General features: G+C 44.8%; 1 protein-coding gene across 1 annotated transcript in view; it reads right to left on the reverse strand.

Annotated features, from left to right (window-relative positions):
• SIPA1L1 (signal induced proliferation associated 1 like 1) overlaps positions 1-9,181 on the reverse strand; it is a 255,603-nt gene that overhangs the window by 187,226 nt on the left and 59,196 nt on the right. Inside the window, exon 2 of the mRNA XM_045288187.1 lies at positions 5,064-5,129. The gene's annotated coding sequence lies outside the window, so the exon portion shown is untranslated. The remainder of the gene's footprint in view (positions 1-5,063; positions 5,130-9,181) is intronic.

Here is a 9,181-nt window from a genome sequence, read left to right on the forward strand (position 1 = left end):
GAGAAAACAAATAGAACTGGAAGGCAGACAGCAGTTAGTTACTACCTTCCTGGGGGGAAATGGTCCAGAGCAGCCCTGCTGTCAGATGGCAGCCCCCTATTGCTCATTTGATGGAGGGAAGGAACTGCACTTCTTAACAAACATACATTTGCCCTTTATAAAATGTCCAGATCTGAGAAAATGTACCCTTTCCTAATTCCCTCAACTAGAATAAAATGTAGAAAATGTTTTGTTAGCGGTATTCTGGATAACTAACTGGTGCCAATTTAGATGACTGTGCTTTGCTTCCCCAGACAGAATGGTCAGAGTCCATTGCTTTTGGGCCAAGGGTTCAGAGACCTCGCTGCAGTCACTGCCCAGAAGTGCTCCTGCCCAATGGGGGTCCCCCCACCCCCACCCAATCCCCACCCCTTGGAGGCACCATTTCATTGTCAAGGTATAAAAACACAATGCCACAACCCCTTTCTATTAAAAAAATCTAAAAGGCCACTCCACCAAAAAAATAAATACCCCTAGCAATTAGCCAAATAGATTACCACCCAATATTTTCCTTTAACCAAACAGCTATCTCATAACACTGAAGAGATTAAAAGTTAAAAAAAAAAAACTTCAATAAAACTCATTTCAGGAAATAAATAAACTCATTTCAGGAGTCTAGCTTGCATATTTCCATTGCTCTGGTGCCTTTGTGCTGGTGTCTGGAATTGGCAAAGGATTATGGCATTGGCTGCCTTCCCAAAGAGAGCCCTGCAGTAGGGCTCTTCACAGAGGCCCCAGGGGTTGGGTGTTTGCATTTAAGGGCTATAAACTCCCCATGGTGGCAACATTTTAACTTAACATCCTGCATTCACATGAGGGGAGAAAAGTAAGGACCATGGTAGCCAAAAGAGTTATGCATTGGACTTGCTAACTGAAGACCAGCAGTTAAAAACCACCAACTGTCTGCAGGAGAAAATGAAGGCGTTCTACTCCTATAAAGAGTTACGGTCTCACTGGGCCTCTACGCAAGGCCTCCCTCAACACAAGAACACTTTGTTCTGATAACCTGGCACTTACTGATACTCACCTTCCTGACACCATCACTGAAAACAAAATGGTGCATAAGTCAATGTGGTGAGGAGAGCGGATGGTGCCCAGCTATCAAAAGATACAGCATCTGGGGTCTTCAAGGCTTGAAGTTAAACAAGCAGCCATTTAGCAGGAAAGTAAGTAAGCCCAAATGGGAGAAGCACACCAGCCTCTGGGATCATGAGGTGCGACAGGACAGGATCGGGTATCAAAAGATACAAAACAAACAACTTTATTAATGTGAACAGGGGGGTTGGAGTAGAGACCCAAAGCCCATCTGTAGACAAATGGATATCTCCCCACAGAAGTATTATAAGGGATGATTCAACCATGTTGCAGCATAGCACCAATGAATCACACATCATTCATCTAGTTCCTAAATACGTCCTGCCCCCCACGACCATGATCCAGTTCTACTTTACAAATTTGGCTAGACCAGAGAATCCACATTGGTACGGATAAAAGCTCTCAACACGTGGAATTCAGGAGAGAGAAGCCTCAGGAACAGTAGTGAGAGTAGCGATATCCTGGGGGTACGGGAATGGTTAGGGAGAGGAAGGATGATTAAAAAGGAACCCTTCACAAGACTGGATATATAGCACACACACACCCCCACAAAGGGGACGAATAACAGTAATGTGGGTGAAGGGAGACAACGGACGATGAAAGATACAAAATAACAACAATATTAGTGAATCAAGGATTTTCACTAGGGTGGGAGAGTCCAGGAGGGGGGAGAGTGGAGCTTATAACTAGGGCCCAAGTAGAAAATATTTTGGAAATGATGGTGGCAACATACGTACAAATATGCTTGATACAATTGATATATAGATTGTTATAAGAGCGGTTAAGAGCTCCCAATAAAATTATTTAAAAGGAAAAAAACTATCGTCTCAGTAACGCACAGGGGGCAGGTCTACTCCATCCTGCAGGGTGCAGGGAGTCAGAGTCAACCCGGGAGCAGTGACTGTGGTTTGCTACATTTAATTAAAATGAGGAGAAGGGCCTGTTCTTTCCCTGCGAAAGCAAACACAAAGCACAGAAACTAAAATTCTATTGCAACAGAACAGTATAGTTTTCTTTCCTGTACCAAAGATGCATCCTACAGGGATTAAGAAAAAAATATTTTGAGCTCACCTTTTTTTTGCAGGTGTTAAACATTTTTAAAACACAATAAAATTTAACTTAGGAACAGTCTCATCATACAGCTTTCTCTTACGCTTTGTCTGTAATGAGGTTACTGAATTCTAGGAACTAACAATCTGAACAGAACTGATTACTCAAGTCCCCTGTAGGGTCCTGTTGGTGCAGGGGTTTATATCTTGGGCTTCTAGCTGCGAGGTCAGCAGTTTGAAACCATCAGCAGATCAGAGGGGAAAAGACGAGACTTTCTGCTCTAATAAAGATTTGCAAGCCTTGGAAACCCACAGGGGCAGTTCTACCCTGTCCTACTGGCCGCTGTGAGTCAGAACGGGCCTTATGGCAGTGGTGGTCGGCAACACTCCAAACAAAGAACATGCGTCCTCCAGCAGCAAGGTAAGATATTCTGAATGCAAAAGTTAAGCAGCATAAGATAAATTTCAACCAAAAGTGATACAAAGTGATACATAAGTTCAACACCAAGACCCAACGGGAAATAACCATACAGGAAAGATGTCTGAGGCGATGTGCCAGTCAGCTCAAAGAGCTCAAGGATTCCATTCCTGTAGCCAACAGAAGCAGCAGAGGAGCAGCTTGGTTACAAAGGGCAAAATAGACTGTGGAGGTGTGTTTGTTGTTGCAGGACAGAAAAAAAATGCTGCTTTCTCTAAGGTCACCCAGAAGTCTGTATTCTGTCCACAGGGTGTAGTAGCTACAGAGGTAACAAATCAGTTGTAATTATTGACATTACTGACATGTATCCTCAGGGATATTAATGCTATCAGTTGGTACAACCACTATCCCTATCTGTTCCCAAGGTTTTCCAAGATAAATAACGCTATTTAAGTGAAAAAGCAACTCAACACATGCTGCAGAGCTAGCAATGGGCCCACGGTCCAAAGGCGCTGCTCGGAGCCTTCGCAGGCATGCAGAGGAAGCAAAGACAGCACACTCAACAGCAATCACACGTGCTGTGCCCCTAGGTGGCGGAAAGGTTTGCAATCAACTAGTAGCATAAAAGGTGGCAGTTCAACCCACCCAGCATCCCCTCGGAAGAAAGGTCTGGCTGGCTTCAGTGGATTACAGCGAAGAAAACCCCATGGAGCTGTTCTAGTCTTCTAACACCTGGGGTCAATCACCCTGAGTAGCCTCTGCTCCGGGAAACAGGTAAGGCTTTCTGCTCCCGTATAGAGTTACAGTCTCGGAAACCACAGGGGCAGCCTGTTGCTGCCATGAGTTGAAACTGACTTGATGGCAGTGATTTTCTTAAAGATCTACTGTTACAAGATAGGATCATCGCATCTGTTAGCGTGCTGATTCACACTCATCAACCTCTTAAAATCAAATGGGACAGGATCATTTTAATAAACATTCTCAGACTCTCTAATGATGGATCTTTTGATGACTATCTGAAAACAATTGAATACCCTCTCGCAGTGATCCTATAATTCTTCTAAGGCCCTTTATGATTTTATAGAACAAATCAATATAGTAAGGTACACTGACCTAATGACGTTCAAAATCAAACAAAAATCACACAAGGCAGCTCCAAAATGTTCATTTTAAACTCTGCGTGCACTTTTTGAAGTCCCCACCACCACCACCACACAGGTATAGTAACAACACAGGAAGGGCCAAGACCACAGTCAGGACAGGCGTTCCAACAAGCAGCGAGAACAGACTGACCGGAGGAAGGACTCCCTACACCGGGCTCTGGCACAGCTCTGCTCTCATCAAACAGCCACTGGTACCGGAGCTGTTTCATGCCAACCCGTAAAACTGCCACTGATCTTAAACTCTCTTCATGATTCACAATCCAAGTGCATTAATTAAAACTCAAAACCTTGGGGTGGGGGATGTGTGTGAGAGGTGCAGATAAGGAGGAAATCTGAAAGTGATGGTTTTCTTGTGTCTTTAAAGACTAAGTCAGTACCGCCTGGTCGTGCACAGTGAAGAGGAAGCCCGTTGACTCCAGGAGGCCCTGCCAGCTCAAGGCATGAATGATTTTGCCTTGCTTTGCAATCACTCCCACATTCCCCGGGGAGAAACTAATGGATTACTAAAAATAAGATGGAGATTAAGTGAATCACTTGGGTTGTTTTGGCTCCCAACTCGACCTGGCTGAAACAAAAAGGAAATAGATTGGCTGGAATACTCGGACACCAGAGAAGGGGCAGACGGTGGGGCTGGCTTCCCTGTGATTCTGGACTCTGCCCTCCGCCTGGCGTGGCTTCTTGCTCACCAGGGAACCAGACCTCACACTGTCGAGTGAACACATCCAGAGGAAGAAACCAGTGCTTCCTGTAGTTCTTTTAAGTGAGAAAAGACTTCTGCCAGGAGCTCCAGAAATCTCTGCTCTGGAACATCTGCCATCAACTGGATTGGGATTATACGACCATCTCTGACAATAGCCGTCCCTCCGGACAGGAGGCACCCAGGAGAGTCAGGGGTGGAACGGCTCCCAAGGAGAGCCTAGTGAGAGCAGGCCCAGCTCGTCAGCACCCTGGTCTCAGTGGGGTGGTGGGATGGAATAGACAATGTGACTTCTCCGTTCCTACGAGGCTCAGACAAAACTCTTGCCACTAGGATTCCAGTTTATCTATAGGGGCTTCAAAACATTCGTGGGAAATGGAACTGAAAGATGATGGAAAGTCCCCACAAACTCTCTGGTTGCCCCCTCAGCCATTTATCAGAAACTGAAAAATAAAATTATTGTGATACATAAGGTATGTACCCAAAAGACAGACGACCAAATTAATTGGCTTCTTCTGGGAAAAGGAGAGTGAAAATTGTTTGTTTCTGTGTCTCCAGTGTTCCGCACGAATAAGGAGACAGAAGGACAGGGCAGTACTTACTGTATTTCGGAGCCATGACCACAGAAATTTAGACAGCAGCACCCACTTCAGCCATGCACATAGAACCTGAAAAAGAGCAATGGGGATAAAACATTTTAAATAAACAAGAGCTTTCACTACATAGTTTTGTAACTTTTTCTTTCTAAAACTGGCAAATTAGATTCTTTAAAGTAAACAGTTGTGCTTAAACTAGAAATAAGAGAAAATATAGTATTAGTGAGCCGTTAAATATTTTCAGGGTAAGAGCATCTTGTGTTGATCTGACAACCAAAAACCAAAACAAGCAACAGCAAAACATGGTTTGAAACCAGCAACGCTGCTCTGAGCTGCTATTCTGATAAACATAAACAAAGTCAAACAAAAGGAACACAAACAATACAATTAATAATGAACATCAGGAAATCAGATAGTTTATCTCCTACAACACACACCTACTCAATTTGACACATTGTAAAGCTCCAAAATTGGCTTCCATTTCTAGAGTCCTGAACTAAGCCCAAGGATCTGAGTACATATAGTTCTCAGCAGAAAATGAGCACCTATCCGGTTCCAATATTTGACACTGTGTTTTACTAGATAAAAATCTTTGAGCATTCCACATATTATCGAGAGTTGAACAGACCCTTAGACCTAGAGACACTCAAAGACCTTACATTTGCTCTTAATATTAATAAGTGAGAGAACTTTGTCCTTATCCAAACCCCAGGACAAATAATAATGCAAAAAAATCACTGCTCAATAAAGAGGGGCTGCAAGGGAAAAATACAACTTCACCAACAACCCGGGGCATTTCCTGGGTTGAGGTTGCTAAAGAAGCTGCAAACACCATGCTTCATCCCACGTTCCTCCGTGTGCGATGCACACAAGTTGCTGTATCCACTGTGGCTCATTAACAAGCAAGCAAGTAATCTACTACTCCCAGGATGAAAGGGCAAGCCGCAGCCTGCAAGAAGATACTTCTATGCTCACAGGACTCCTTCCGCCCTTCAGAACCAGCAAGAAAACCCTAAGGAAAGTGCCGCCCAAACTAGTTTATCAAACTGGCCCCAAAAGAATGGAAAGGTGCCCAACATCATTCATGAATGTGGAAAAGCGAGTAAAAATGACAATGAGACAAAACCATACACTGATCAAAAAAGGGTAAGATTATGAAGTCTGATCATATCAAGTTCTGGCCAGGATGTGGAGCAATTCCACTCTGGTACACTGGAAACGCACTGCCGTCAAGTCAATGCCGACTCTGAGTGGCCCTACAGGACAGGGGAGCCAGCACTGCCCCAGGGCTTTCTGAGAAGGTAAACCTCCACAGGCGCAGCCAGCCTCATCTTCCTCCCAAGGAGCGGTTGGTGGTCTCAAACTGAAGGTCTCCCAGTCAGCAGCCCGATACATAACCCACTACGTCACACTGCTGACAGGAGGGTGAGCTGAAAACTGCCTGCTTTGTCTGAAAGCAAGCTGACCACGGACGACTCATTGGCGGAGGGGAGCAGTACACTGCTTTTTTTGATCAAGGGCCAGAGAGTACTTCTTTTATGTTACACGGACTATGCGGTTCCTGTTGCAATGAGTCGACTCTGACTTGGTGATGCCAGAGCAGCCTCAGGCGACATGCAAAACGAAAAGAAGAGTCGGCTGTGTTGCAATTAAAAGTTTATTTACAAAAACAAGCAGCCAGCCGCCTAGTGCGGGGCAGTGCGTATAGATGAAGCACAAGGAAAGCAGTAACCTGGGCAGAGCTTACAAACATATTGTTGAGACCAACAAAGCAGACCTATTTTTAAACGGACTCCAGCTTTGTTTTGTTTTTAAATAAATCATTTATTGGGGGCTCTTTCAGCTCTTATAACACTCCCTACATCAACTGTATCAAACACATCTGTACAGAATGTTGCCATCATCATTTTTAAAGCGTTTTCTTTCTACTCGAGCCCTTGGAATCAGCTCCTCTTTTTGTCCTCCCTCCCCGACTCCAATTTTTAAAGTTCAAATGGAGGTAGGAATATGTAAATCAGGAGAGTCTTGATCTCTGTGTGGAGTGAAGAGCGGGTGGAGAATGGGCAGAATGCTGAGGGAACAATAACTTCGATTCCCCGTTTGAGTGGTGGCTTTAGAAGTGTGTTCAGTTTGGGGAAATCCATGAAGTTGTCTACTTACAGTGTGTGCTTCTGGTTTTAAAACATGTTGTACTTGAATACAAATGTAAAATGTTAAAATTTTTATAAGGACTACAGGCCACCTCACTGAACGGATGGCTCTGAAACTGGGCATCAGATGCTCTGAGACGGGGGTGCTGGCACTGTGACCCAAAGTTCCCTCGAGTTTCAGCACGTTGAAGAATGAGCTCCGATTTATGCAAACCAAAACGGAAAGCCGACAGATGCGTGCACTCAAAGCGCAGTGGAAAGAAACCCTCGCATTTTAACACAATCTGCCAGATAATCGAGACAGAACAGAAAGTAAGGTAAGCGGCTTAGAAGGTCACTGACCCTGCCTTCTGGACCAAAAAAATGGCATTCTGGAAGCTTCCTAGGGCTCTTTAAAGACTGGGGAAGTCCATGCAGGATCACAAGGACCCCCTGTGCCTAGGGGGCGCTCGGAAAGCAGGCAGGAACAGGGAAGGACCAATGCGCAACATGAACACAAGGGCGCGTGGGCAGAGGGCCGTTTTAGTGTAGGGCTCGCCATCAGTCACGGAGCAAAGGTATGAGGTGTAGAACGGAAAACCAACCTGCTTGGGAAAACGTCAGCCAGGTCACAATAAAAACAACAGACTGTTGGAAGGCGGTATGTTGAAGGAGTGACTTCTTACCACGTAGCACAGAAAGCGGGTGGGAAAGAGAACTGAGGTCTCACACCTGGCAGGCTATGGATGTAGTCTGACCTTCTAAACCTGCGTGCTCTGTGCTTCAGTTTCATCTTGGAAATCTAGGGGAGGTTAAAATGTGGAAATTCCCAGTGGCCACAGGAAGCCATCAAGTTATATCAAGTTAGAGGCGGGGATTGTGAAAATGCCAGCGATACCAAGACCATGGCATCACGTTCTAAGGATTCATGGTCCGTTGGCATGAGAAAAATGGAGAAGGGAACTCAGAAACGACTTGAGTAGAAAGCCCGGAAGCTCGGTCTGTGCTATATGAGTGATGTATGCAAGACCCTAAAATAGCCGACGCATAAAGAAGAGCAGTCGCAGAACAGAAGAGCTGACAGGCCTACATACACACCAATACCTGAAACTGAACATCCTAAAAGCTGCAATTTCCAGACAAGTGCTGCTGGAGATAGGAAGTAACCGGACGGAAAGACTCGGCGTGGTGGGAGATGAAATGAGCGTGCAGTGGGGAAGGATATGCTAACATAGAAGGAAAAGTTAAACGCAGCTTTGACCATGTAGCGACGAGCGCTTTGGAAACCAGGACTGTGACTGCAGTCTATTGTATTGGGCTTATATCAGACGTATCCCGATAAACTCGTGGCTTTCAACATACCTTTTAGAGAGACAGGTGGATGAAGAGCTCTGTCACTGAGTCAGAACACATGAAACCCAGGGGTGATGAATACCCCTTGTGCTCAGGTACGAATTTCCGCTACTGTACTCCAATATGAAGAAAGACTATTTAAAGAAATGGCTGGGCACGAAGCTGAGATAGCAAAGTATCAGATGAGTGTGAACTATCTTGGGATGTCAACAAGCAATAAAATACTCAAGAAATGATGGAGACTTGGCAAAAAGACAAGGGATTCACCGCAGAGGCTATCCAAAGGCCACCAAGCGCAAAAAAAGATGTTCTGTGCCATTAACCGCGAGAGACTGCTGACTCCCAATAGGATGACCAACACTTTAAAAAATTAAACAACACATTCATTATATAGGTAAGGATGTGTGAAAATTGGAATCTTTGCCCACTGCTGGTGAAAATGCACAATGGTGTAGCCATAGAGCAGTGGTTCTCCACCTTCCTCATGTCTTGACCCTTCCACACGGTTCCTCATGTTGTGGTGATCCCAACCATAAAATTATTTCTGTTGCTACTTCATTACTGTCATTGTGCTACTGTTATGAATCTGCATGTAAAAATATCTGATATGCAGGATGTGTTTTCATTGTTACAGATTGATAA

The sequence above is a fragment of the Echinops telfairi genome, unplaced genomic scaffold, assembly GCF_000313985.2.
Source record: "Echinops telfairi isolate 266 unplaced genomic scaffold, ASM31398v2 ScPeMD7_18;HRSCAF=68, whole genome shotgun sequence".
In the NCBI taxonomy this organism is placed as follows: Eukaryota; Metazoa; Chordata; class Mammalia; order Afrosoricida; family Tenrecidae; genus Echinops; species Echinops telfairi.